The following is a 12,279-nucleotide window of genomic DNA, read 5'->3' as shown; positions in this document are numbered from 1 at the left end:
TAATTGTATGGAAATGATCGGAAATATTATCTCAATGATTTAAAATTTTTAACTGTTGCCATCTTATGTTTGTTAACAAATAAAATATTTGTAATTAATTCAAGCAAGGCTTTTAAAATAACTTTCAATTTTCGCTCTTTGCTTTGCTTTTGCAATAATTCAGACATTGGGATGGTCGTCAAGTTTTTGCATGTGTAATTTTGTTTTTGTTGGGAATATTGCTTCCTCATCAAGCATGGGGAGGGATCAGAAAAAAAAAGAAAAATATAGAAGAAAGTTTCGTGATGGCCACAACATACTAGTTTGAATTGTGTCACTTTCTTTGCCGGAGTGTGATATAGTAAGTTCGGCATTGGTCATGTCTTTTCAGGACTACATACTTTGTTATATTTGATATGGTTTATTATGAGAACAGTAGGTCAAATTTCTAACTTTCTATGCATAATTAACCAACCAATATGTAGTCATACCGACTGTTTGTTGGTTTAGTCTTTATTTCAGAATGTAAAAACGTCAAATTCATAAGTTGTTTTAAAGGTTCTAAAAGTGAAATAACTTTAGCTAAAAATATTATGAGAAATGATCTAAACTGAAGTTTGTTGCTATTGCAGCTTATATACGAGGGGGGGGGGGAATCCATTTTTAAATTAAATAGAATTCAGCTACAAAAAAAAAAAAAAAAAAAAAAAAAAAAACGGTTTTGAAATTACGGTTCAAATTATATAAATTAGATCAGATGTGCCCAACCTATGGCTCGCGGGTCACACACCACCCACACAGCTGATCCGTTTGGCCCGTTGATTTGTTCCACGTTACAAATCAAAAAGCACGATTAGTGACAATGTCACAAATTTGCAGCCAAATATTGGTGCCTGATAGACATGCATTTAATAAACTGAGCATAAAGTAACGATAATAATCGTTATTGGCTTTTAATTTTCTTTTCCATATTTTCCTATATTATTAGAAAGGAATAAACTAGTTTGAAGTGTTCTAGTGCGAGAGAGTGATTTTAATATGTGCTGCGACCCTCGGGCAGAAAAAATTTGGGCACCACTGATTTAGAATACTTTTCCCTTACAATTACATAAATATCAATAAAAATTAGTTATAAATACTTGCTTGATTTTACGAACACTATGGAACCACGAAAAAGTTTATAACAACGATCGTTCGTAAAATTTCAACTAGATAGGGTTAGTTGGTGTGAATAGGACCGAATTCAATTAATATGGGAACGAACTTCGAATTTTTAAAACGAAACTGCTGATGAGAAAGGACTTCGCAATAAACAAAAAAGACATTCCAAGAATTCCGCATGTTTCTAGACGCCACAATTGTTTGAAATTAACTGTGAAAAACGCTTAAATGTTTAGTGCTCTTAATTTTCCAGTTTGGCACGTCTGCAAATGCGAAGTAACCTGTTTCACCTAGTTTTATTTGACATTTGAAAGCTTGCGAAAAACTTATTAGTCATGAATTTCACCTTCCCTGCTATGTTTAGTTTGGGTGTTTATATCTACTCCATACAGTCTGTGCTTTGAGGTAAATTAAAATAATTGAGTGGTTCTCTGTACCTTTTTACTTTCTTTTACAAAAACAGAAGTATTGTATTCGGGGAAAAAGTTTCACTCAAAAATCGACCTTAATTTCCATTTTACTCACCCCCGAATGAATATTGAGTTTTTTTTCGCGACTCGACCACACGTGGATAAGTGCCTAAGAATGTATAGACACGCGAAATATCCATAATGATGATTCCCGAGATAATTACAACGAATTTTCTCGTGACGTCTGTATGTATGTATGTGCGTATGTATGTCGCATAACTAGAAAACGGTAAGTCCTAGAAAGTTGAAATTTGGCACATAGACTCCTAGTGGGGTTTAGTTGTGCACCTCCCCTTTTGGTTTCATTCGGTGTTTCTAAAGGGGTCTTTTGCCTCTTTTTGGGCGGAAATCATTTTTAATTTCGATGTAAACTCAAGTGGTATTATAATTTGGCGGACATTTGGCAATATATCGCCAGTCTTTTGGTCTCCAAGTTTTGTCGCCAACTTGGCGACAAATTTGGCGGTTTTTTTTAAAAATCTGCTTCAATTTGGCCACTGTTGGTGATATTTAGAGTGTAAACTATTGAATCACATTAAAATTGCCAGCAATGGGGAAATGACATTAAAGTGGAGTAAAAAAGGAAATCATGTGATGTACAAATCAGCTCGTTTTTTTTTTTTTTTTTTTTGATACAAATTACACTTTGTGTGTATTTTGCATAAGTTGAGTATTAATATTTTTCATCTCAACTGAACTTAGATCAGTGTTTCTTAACGAATTCCATTTGGCCCCCTAGGGGGCCACGGGCAAAATCAAGGGAGCCACAGCAAAAATTTGCAAAATAGGGGAGCAATGAGCCTTGCGAAAAGGGCCACGATTGAATTATTTTAAACTGGTCAAGTATTTTAGAATAGAGAAAAATATTTCATCTAATTTTAAACAAAACTATACGTAAATGAGAGACAAATTATGTATCTTAAACAAAATCATAACGCAAAGCACAGAATGCTCATTAGGCTTTTTCTTTTTTTCTCTCAAACAACAAAATTGTTTTTAAGATATTTAAAAATAATTGTGCTATGTGATTTTGAGATTTTAGAAAACGCATTTATTCACTCAAAAGGACTCGTAACTCGTAACAGGTCCTTAAAGATTAACTTTGCCACTGTTATTTCTAAAAGCTTTCATTACTGGCTACGGAAAACATGATTTTGCAAATTCTATTCAGTATTCAAGCATGAAATTTGGCATGCCTGTCTTGTAAGTACTTGTGAGTGGAATAGACCACAGATTATGTAAATGATGAAATATTTTTTGATTTATAGCTTTTTTACCGAAAAAAGGTGACAAATCTTTGAGAAACTTCTGGATAAAGTCACGTAATTTGTCATAAACCTTAAAATTCTTGAAATATTTCTTAACCTGCGGTCTGTTTCATGTGTAATATTTATACATGTGAAAAAATCTAAGCAAATTGTTTATAGCTAGTTAATTTTTATTAATACAGTGTTTCTCCCAACTGGTAATTTTCAGTCATTTTTGCCAAAAAATCACCCATTTAAAAAAAAGTTATTGATATTATGGTTTATTTTTAAGCAAAATACATGTTTTAAGATCATTCTGCTTCTAAAAAAACATTAATATTATTTCATAATAGTGTTTTAAAAAAAACAGCTCCGAACCTAGTCGGATACTTGAGAAACTTAGAATGAAATGCACGGTGATTCTGTTTAAATTTCCTGTAAATCCACATCTAATAAAATTGTTCCAAAACAGCTCAAAATGTAAAACTTCACTTTTCTTACTTAAATTAAAAATTTTGAAAGTTACTTTTCAGCACATGAATGGTGTTTATATATTAATACCAGCAAGTTAAATTTAAAATATTTTTACCTGTAAACAAATAATACCGATAGTAAAATATGTTTACCGAAAAATTCAAATACATTACTCATTTTCTGGGTCTATTCTTTTTGTTCAATCGACTAAAACGAGAAAAAAAATCTGCATTTAACATTGATGAAGGTCATTGATTAATTGGACTGTCTGATTCAGTTAAAAAATTCTGAAAGTTTAAAGTGTATCATTTTCCAAGCAAAATGAATGAGCAGCAAACAATTTTATTCTTGATGAAAATAATTTTTAAATTATAAGTCTTTCACTTAGTTCTTAAATTTAATACTCTGGATTGATTGGCAGTTTAAGAGTGAAACATTTTCTTTCTCAGGAAATAAACGATATAAATTTCAATATAAACTGCCTTATGTTTAGAGTTGTACTTCATTTCACAAAACAAAGTTCTTACACTTATAATATGATTGTACGTTCAGTTTTTAAGTTTTATATACAGAGAGAATGTTTTGTAATACAGTTTTACGTTCTATTTCTTTTGTGCTTATGTGCGTGTAAATTCAAAATATGCGCTGAAATTAAAGGGATTGCTACTTAAAAATTTTAAAAAATGTCTTGAAATAACTGAAACATAACACTTAAGTTGTGAATGACTGAATTAAAAAAAGTTTTTTTTTTGAGTTATCTTGCTTTACTTTTTGGAAAAATATATTTGGACGAATTTGGAACCTTACCTGAGTCGAATGAGAGAGAGAAAGAAACGCTAGAAAATGCATGTTAGTATGCGGGAAAGTAAGCTCATGTATTTCTGGACCAACGTTTTGTTAAAAACGAGCTGATTTGCCCATTATTGGCAATTTTAATGAGATTCAGTAGTTAACTCTTTAAATATCACCAACAATAGCCAAATGAAAACCAGATTTTAAAAAAAACATCGCCAAATTTGTCGCCAAGTTGGTGACAAAACTTGGCGACCAAAAGCTTGGCGATATATCGCCAAGTGTATCGCCAAATTATAACCACTTGAGCTTACATCGAAATTAACAATGATTCCCCCCCCCCCCAAGGGGCAAAAGACCCCTTTAGAAACACCCGAATGCAACCAAAAGGGGAGTTGCACAACTAGACCCACTCGGAGTCTACGTACCAAATTTCAACTTTCTAGGACATACCGTTCGTGAGTTATGCGACATACATACGTACATACGGACGTCACAAGAAAACTCGTTGTAATTAACTCGGGGAATTTTTAAAATGGATATTTCGGGTGCCTATACATTTTTAGGCACTTATCCGCATGTGGTCGAGTTGAAAGAAAAAAAAACTCAACATTAATTCGGGGGTGAGCAAAATGGAAATTAAGGCCGAATTTCGAGTGAAATTTTTTTCGCGAATACAATGCTTCCTTTTTTGTAAAAGGAAGTCAAAATAATTAGTTTTTGCAATCAGAAGAGATTTGTTGTTCTCAAATTGAATGGTTTACAAATCGTGTCTTTGGTACTTAAATTGTTGAAACTTTTATGTCCAATTATTCTGTCAGAATTAGATTGATTATTTCACAGTACTATAATAGATTCTCTACTATTATTTTCTGACACCAGTCAGCAATTGCTGAAATTCTCATTCAGTTCGACTTCGACTTTTAGTCTTCATTTTTACTGTAATCATAATTTTGGTGCATCACAAGTGATTTGTTTTGATATTTATAAAAACAACTGTCGGGGGTGAATTTCCTGCTCATGGCATTTAAAACATGCTCCAAAAGTTGAGGGGGGTGAAAACACCCCCCAGAGGCCGTAGTTTTAACATAAATGCAAATTATTATGCAGTAGTTTATGCATTTGAAAGGGCTGTCTTGATTTAAAAAAAAACCTTCAGAAGGTATCTTTGAAACCTTCCTCCAGTTAACTCTCTCCAGGAAACGCCAAGGAGAACCTATCCAGAAAACACCCCTCCCGGAGGTATTTTTGATCAAAAAATCCCTCCAGAAGGCACTGATCGAAAAACCTTCTCCAGAAGATATTTCTGATCGAAAAACCTCCTCCAGAAGATATTTCTGGCTGCGCTTTGGAACACATACATTATACATGAGGGGGTGTTCAAAAGGGAGTTACAGGTCGAAAATGGTTGAGAAACCTTGTTTTAGATTATACAGAAGAACCCTGATTTTACGCATTCTGCTGGACCAGTGATAAAAAATGTACCAAGCGGCAAAACGTGAAATTGGGGATATGGTAAAAAATATAGGCATATTTTAAAAAAATTGACGCTTCGCCAATGAGTTAGTGAAACATATGTGTTACCTATTTTTGCTTTTGTTTTCTCGATGCAATTTTATTTGTTGCACGTTTTATACTGAGAGCGTTTTGCAAATTTGCTTCATGGTTTGGTTGCACATGCTGGTTTGGTATTCGCAAATAATGTTATCGAGATTTTACAAAGGTGCCCACTTAAGAGGAGTTGTAGCACAGACTGCGCCATTGAAAAATTTAGGAGGGGGGAGCTGTTGCTCTTGAGGGGTATTCGCGATTTTGAGGGGGGTGTGCACAGTGGTTTTAATACTTCCCAGAAAATCCCACGATCAAGAAAATTTGAAAAAAAAAAAAAAAAAAAAACATTTCCATTTTTGGTCATCAGCAAAGCGTGCGATGAATTCTTAAATCAATTGGGGGGGGGGGGGGGGGGTACAGAATGAGCCATTGAAATTTTTAGGGAGAGGGGGCGTTTGTTCGGGGGAGCTGAAAGGGAGGGAGGGATATCGCTCTTGGAGGAGAAAGATGCCCCTGCTTTACTACTTTACTTGTGTGTTTAAAGTTCAGAGCCACTGTCAAGCCTACGAAGTGGAAAGTACAGAACGTTTTCTACAGGAACGACAACTTTAAAATGACTTTAAACTTAAATTTTATCTTATTACTAGAGGACCCGACAGACGTTGTTCTGTTCAAACTTTGTAAATTGAAAAGTTAAAAATATTCAATGAACCATCAAGTGTTTGAACCGTTTTGTTGAAAAGAATAAGTAAAAAGAAAATGTTTTAAGCCACTTGGTGTCAGAATGCGTATATTTATTACAGCCTAATTAAACTAATGCCCACTGGGCAGTTGTTTTATTAACTATTTTTTCTCCCGTACTTTTAATGGTTTGTTCCTTCAGCCATACTCAAAGGATAAGAAGCGTCCTCAGATATTACGTGTAAAAAACTAACTATAAATCCAGAACAAACGGGAAATCCCGCTGCAACATCCCTCATATGAAAAAGAATAAAACAATCAAAAGGATATTGTTTAAAAAATGATAAAGGTAAAAACAGTTCTCTGAATAAGCGAAAATCACTCATCCCTCCCCCTCCCGATGTAAAATAAACACATTCTTCAATTTAAGTGACTAAAAAGTCTTTAAAAACGAAAAGCAATTCTTTGCAATTTGAAATATTTCCCCAAATAAATAAAAAATACAATAAATTACATTTTTAGTAGCTTTAAAATGTAAACAACTGATCACGCAACTCTATTATTTATAGCCAAAGTTGCCATGCCAACACGTTATGTAATCCAGCCGATGAATGATCCAAGCCAACTCCGACCGATTAGCGGTTCGTTCTTTTAAACGAAAACTTTTAAAGCATCATATATTGCCTTTTTTTTTTTTTTTTCCACCAAATATAAAGATCTTCCACTGCACTAATTTTTTGTGTACAGCTACCCTTTCGTAATTTATTTCGACGAAAATAAAATTTGTTTCGTTTTTAAATTCCATCATTTTTTCCTGTAATAATGTACTGATTAGTTAGATAATCCTTAAAGCATTCTTGATATTGGTGCCAAAACTCAGACGGATTTGAGCCGAGAAACAAATGTTGCTAGGTAGGGTACTTTCTGATCATTTGGTTAGGAAAACCTAAAGCATCTATCCGGTCACATGGTTCAACTACGACGACAGAACACGTTTTGCGTGAACCTTCCAGTACTTTAGTTTAAATTGTATCACGGGGCCTAAATTCGTTTCTTTTAAGAGAAATGAAGGCTTCACTTTCTCTCTCTCTACATTTTATCTATTCGCAATTGATATATCACCGTAAGGAAATATTATGACAAAAAGCAGAGCTAGCTTTATTATTGTCCTTCGGCAACGGGTTAAATATTTGTTACAGTTCTCGCTTATAAATAGGTAAAAATAAATATTAATAATTTGGGAGATATAACCATCCAATGTTTAAATTAATTAACAAAAACGTTTCCGATTCGATCCATCTCGCTTCGAAACCATGCTTGCCACAACTTAATTACACATAAAAAATTGGATCAAAATCAGTCCAGCCGTTTAAAAGCCTTGTGGTGACAAACGTCCGCACAGAAGATTTTTATATATAAAGATTAGTGATAAAAGCAGGCTCACCACTAAAGGGATCAGGAGGTCGTAATTGACCTGGTGTATTTAAAAAAAAAAACATATATTTGAGTCATTCCAAGTCAAGTGACCTAGGGATCCCCACTCGACCATCTCCGATTTGGATGAAACTTTATAGTGGCGTAGAGATGCTATTGAAACTAATCTATGCAAATTTTCAGCCTCCTAGATCCAAATCCTGAGGATCTAGGATCTCCGAAAAATGTGATCCAAGATGGCGGATTAGCTTTTTGTGCCAAATTGCCAAGTTTACACTAAGTTTACAGGAAATTTTATAACACTGGAAGCCTGAAATTTTAAGCGCTTAAAAGTATGTTTGATCGTTAGTATATTCAAGTATTTTTGTGAATTTGAGCTCGTTAGATTTTGTGTAGCATGCGCGTGAACTTGTGAAAAAGCGCAATGGGAAAATTTTTTCCTGGATTTTAGGTTGTCATAAAATTTGAACAAAAATAATTAAAAAGCTCGTATTGCGTGATTTCATTGTAAAAATGTTTGTTTTTAATGTGTTACAGTTACAGAGCTTAAATATCTATTTTAAAAAAGATATTATGCTTCAAAGTGGTTATCAAAATCGTTCAAGTGAAAAAAAGCCTATTTTCAAAGCGCTATAGCTCAAGTTTGTCACCTTGCATCTTCTTTTCGTTGGTACCATGAGAAATAACATATTTTTTCCTATAAAAATAAATTTTCTTTCCGATGGTGTTCTTTCAGACAAGCGGAAAAAATGAGCCTGAAATACTATTTGTCGTTTGCGAGAAAATCTCGTTCTATAATAGATAAAGAATGGTGAATGCCGTGGGTTGAGGGGGGGGGGGGGGGACAACCGGCCTTTAGGGATTATGCAACTGTTATAAGTCAGAAATAGTTTTTTATTATTCATTTAAAAAGATATTTTGCAAATGAAATATGATAAAAAAAGAAAATTATCTTGTTCCTGAACAAAATACTTTTCTGATTCTAACATATTTAATCTGCAAAAGAACTTTTTAAATGATTAATAAAAAAAACTATTTCTGACTAATAACAGTTGAAAAATCCTATAAGTCGGTTGTCACGGCATTCACCATTCTTTATTCATTGTAGAGCGAGATTTTCTCGCTAACGACAAATAGTGTTTCAGGTTCATTTTTCCCGCTTGTCTGAAAGAACATCATCGGAAAGAAAATTTATTTTTATAGGAAAAATTATGTTCTTTCTCATAGTGCCAACGAAAAGAAGATGCAAGGTGACAAACTTGAGCTACAGGGCATTAAGAACATGCTATTCTTCATTGTAACTATTTTCATAGTCACTTGGGATGCCAATATCTTTTTGAAAATCAATATTTACGCTCTGCAACTATAACCCGTTAAAAACATGCATATCTACAATAGAATTACAAAGTTCCAGCATTTGAATAATTTTTGTCCAGAATTTATGAGATTCTAAAATCCAGAAAAAACTTTCTCTGCTGCGTTTTGTCAAGTTAATGAACTCAATTCATAAATATTAGAACGTATTGACAGCCAAAAGTACTTTAAGCTCCGAAAATTTCAGGCTTCCAGCGTTATAAAACGTCCCGTAATCTGAAATTGAACATGGCAATTCGTTACGACAGATATAATTTCAAGCTCGTTTTTTTATCCTTATTCGAAAGAACACCATCGAAGAAAAAAGTTATTTTGAAAGGAAGAAATGTGTTCCTTCTAATGGTATAACGAAAAGAAGATGCGAGGTGACAAACTTCAGCTATAGCGCTTTGAAAATAGGCTATTTTTAACTTGAACGGTTTTGATAGCCACTTTGAATCACTATCTTTTAAAAAATAGATATTTAAGCTCTGTAACTGTAACCAGTGGCGTGCAGATCAATATTTTTTAGGGGACTAGTTGGTTACGGTAAATTACGGTACACAAAAGTAAAAAGATTTATAGATATATTATCTTCCCTATTATTATTAACTTCAGTGTTATGCTTCAAAGTTGATTAGCAACATTGCTCACTAAGATGAAAATCTATTCGAGTTTTACCAAAAGTTTTCAACTGAGTAATGGCTTGGTAGTGTCCTTGGGTTTTCTCGTGACGAATCGTTGCCTTGTGGAAATTGCTCATATCTGAAAATCCATTGGCATTCCAGACGCCTTTTTCCTTTTCAAAAAGGACGCAGGGCCAGCAAAATATTTTTTTTCTTGACTTACAAGCAGTCAGCCATTTAACAGTCTCAAAGTAATCTTTCTTAAAATGCCGATTGTAATTTTTTAGCTTCGCAGATATTGCTAGGTCAGGAGTAGGCCTGCTCTGCGAAATTATTTGAGCTTTCTCTTGGTCAAATCAAAGCTCCGAACAAACGGTTTGCGAGAACGTCCAGCAGGCAGCACAATTCTCTTCCGAGCTCCAGGGCAGTCTGTGCTGTTGCGCATGCTCCTCAACTACGTCCAGTTGGGGACTTGTTTTTTCGACCGAGTCCCCTTCCATTACAAAAGAAAAACACAATGGACGCAGAAAAATAACTTTGACTAGTGAATTTGTTGTTTCCTGAAGCTCACATAGAAACCTGTACACTAGGTACGGAAACAAAAATTTATCCGTTGGTTTAAAAAATGCATGAAATAATCAAATAAGCTTTCGAGCGAACGCCAAGGACCTAACAAAGCTATATGAGATCTGGGGAACAGGTTCTTAAGAGCTAGTCCCTCGGACAAGTCCATTTAAGACGTCGCACGCAGGGGAGAAAGGGAGGGAGGGGCAGTAAAAGAAGTAGCGCTTTCTAATAAACTTGTTTTTCTGCTCACGTTTTTTCTTAATAAATTATTCTGCAAAGTAATTTTTTTGAAGGGGCAAATATTTAAGGGACCAACCTAGTCCCTCTGGTACATGGGCGGCACGCCACTGACTGTAACCCATTAAAATAAAGCATTTTTACCATAGACTAATAATAAGAGTAGACCGAGCTGTGGCAACCCTTTTGCTGCTCACAAACCAAACCATGTGACTAGTGGGTATCCTATCAACGGCGAGTGTTGATAGTACACAACACTGTTGTTCAGATTAAAAAAAAAAAATCAGAAAAGATTGAATGTCTGAAAACGTTTTTGAAAATTAGAGAGGATTCCGTTTGACTCAGAAAAGTTTCTGAAAATTTCATGAACCGCAGCTGTCCCATATATTTAAAAACGTATACGGAGTTTTTTTTTTTTTTTTTTTTTTTTTTTTTTTTTTTTTTTTTTTTTTACAGTGTAAATACAAGGCATAGATATAAAAAAATTTCCTCCCCCCCTGTAGGGACGTGCACAGAGGGGGGGGGGGGGAGAAATGACACCTATTTGCCTGGGCTCGCACTTGAGGGGAGCCAGAGAATTTTAAATTAGGGGTGAAATATATGTATGAATGTAAGGTAAACAATATGGAGGGGGTTCATAAAAGTACTTTGGGACAAACCCCAAAATTTCTGTGCACGCCCCTGCCCTCCTGCAGCAAAATCTGACGGGCCCCTCCCCAGAGGCCAGCAGACGTTCACACAGTGTTGCCAGATTGGGGGAAATTTCCCCATTTTGGGGAAATCTGGTGCTCTCTGGGGAAATTTTGGGGAAATGGGTTTTGAGGGGAATTCTTAGGGGAAAAATTTTTTCCTTGTTGAAAACCTGGGGGAAAAACAAACCTCGGGGAAAAAAGAATTTTTTTCGTATTTAAATTTGCGTCTAGAAGTAGTGGGTTTGTATCAAACAGCATTGGTTAGCTTTGCTGAACTTTATGGAATTTGCATTATGTGGAATATTATGCTATGGAATTCGCATTAACGTTCAGCGTTAGTAACTAGTTAATACGTGAATCAGGTAAAAACAAGTGTGATGAAGATTGTTCTTGGATAAATATATACAAAAATCATATTTTAAATATACATACAGAAGCAGAGTAGTAAATACGAGTAGAAAAAAAGTATTTGGTTATTTCTTATCTCTTGGTCAGGCGCTTGTATTTATGACTAGTGGCACTAGTCAGTTGCCCGTAGTAGAAAATTAAAAGGTCTTTTGGTCCTCCTGTATATTTACAAATAATGCAAGATGAATTTCTCGCCAATTGACTTGCCCACATTACGGTTCCACGTATGATAACTTGGTAATTTACTCGTCCATCTTATGATAATTTTGCTTGGGAAAATGTTCTTAAAATTGGAATAGAAAAAGAACAAAATCGAATTTTCGAAAAATTGCTTAAAGGTGCACACCCCCATGCTACAAACTAATTCTTTGCCAAGTTTCATGAAAATCAGCCGAACGGTCTTGGCGCTATATGCGCGTTAGAGATCCTGACAGACAGAAAGAGATCCGGACAGAGAGATATAAAGACAGACTTTCAGCTTTATTATTAGTAAATATAATAAAGAAAGATAAAGATAAAGAAGATTTAAAAAAAAAAAAGCGAAGATGGGAAGAGAAAAAAAAAGTTGGGGAATTTTATAAGAAAATTTGGCTATTTGGGGGAAAAA

The sequence above is a fragment of the Uloborus diversus genome, chromosome 2 (assembly GCF_026930045.1).
Source record: "Uloborus diversus isolate 005 chromosome 2, Udiv.v.3.1, whole genome shotgun sequence".
NCBI classification, from domain to species: domain Eukaryota; kingdom Metazoa; phylum Arthropoda; class Arachnida; order Araneae; family Uloboridae; genus Uloborus; species Uloborus diversus.
This window is presented reverse-complemented; position numbering follows the sequence as displayed.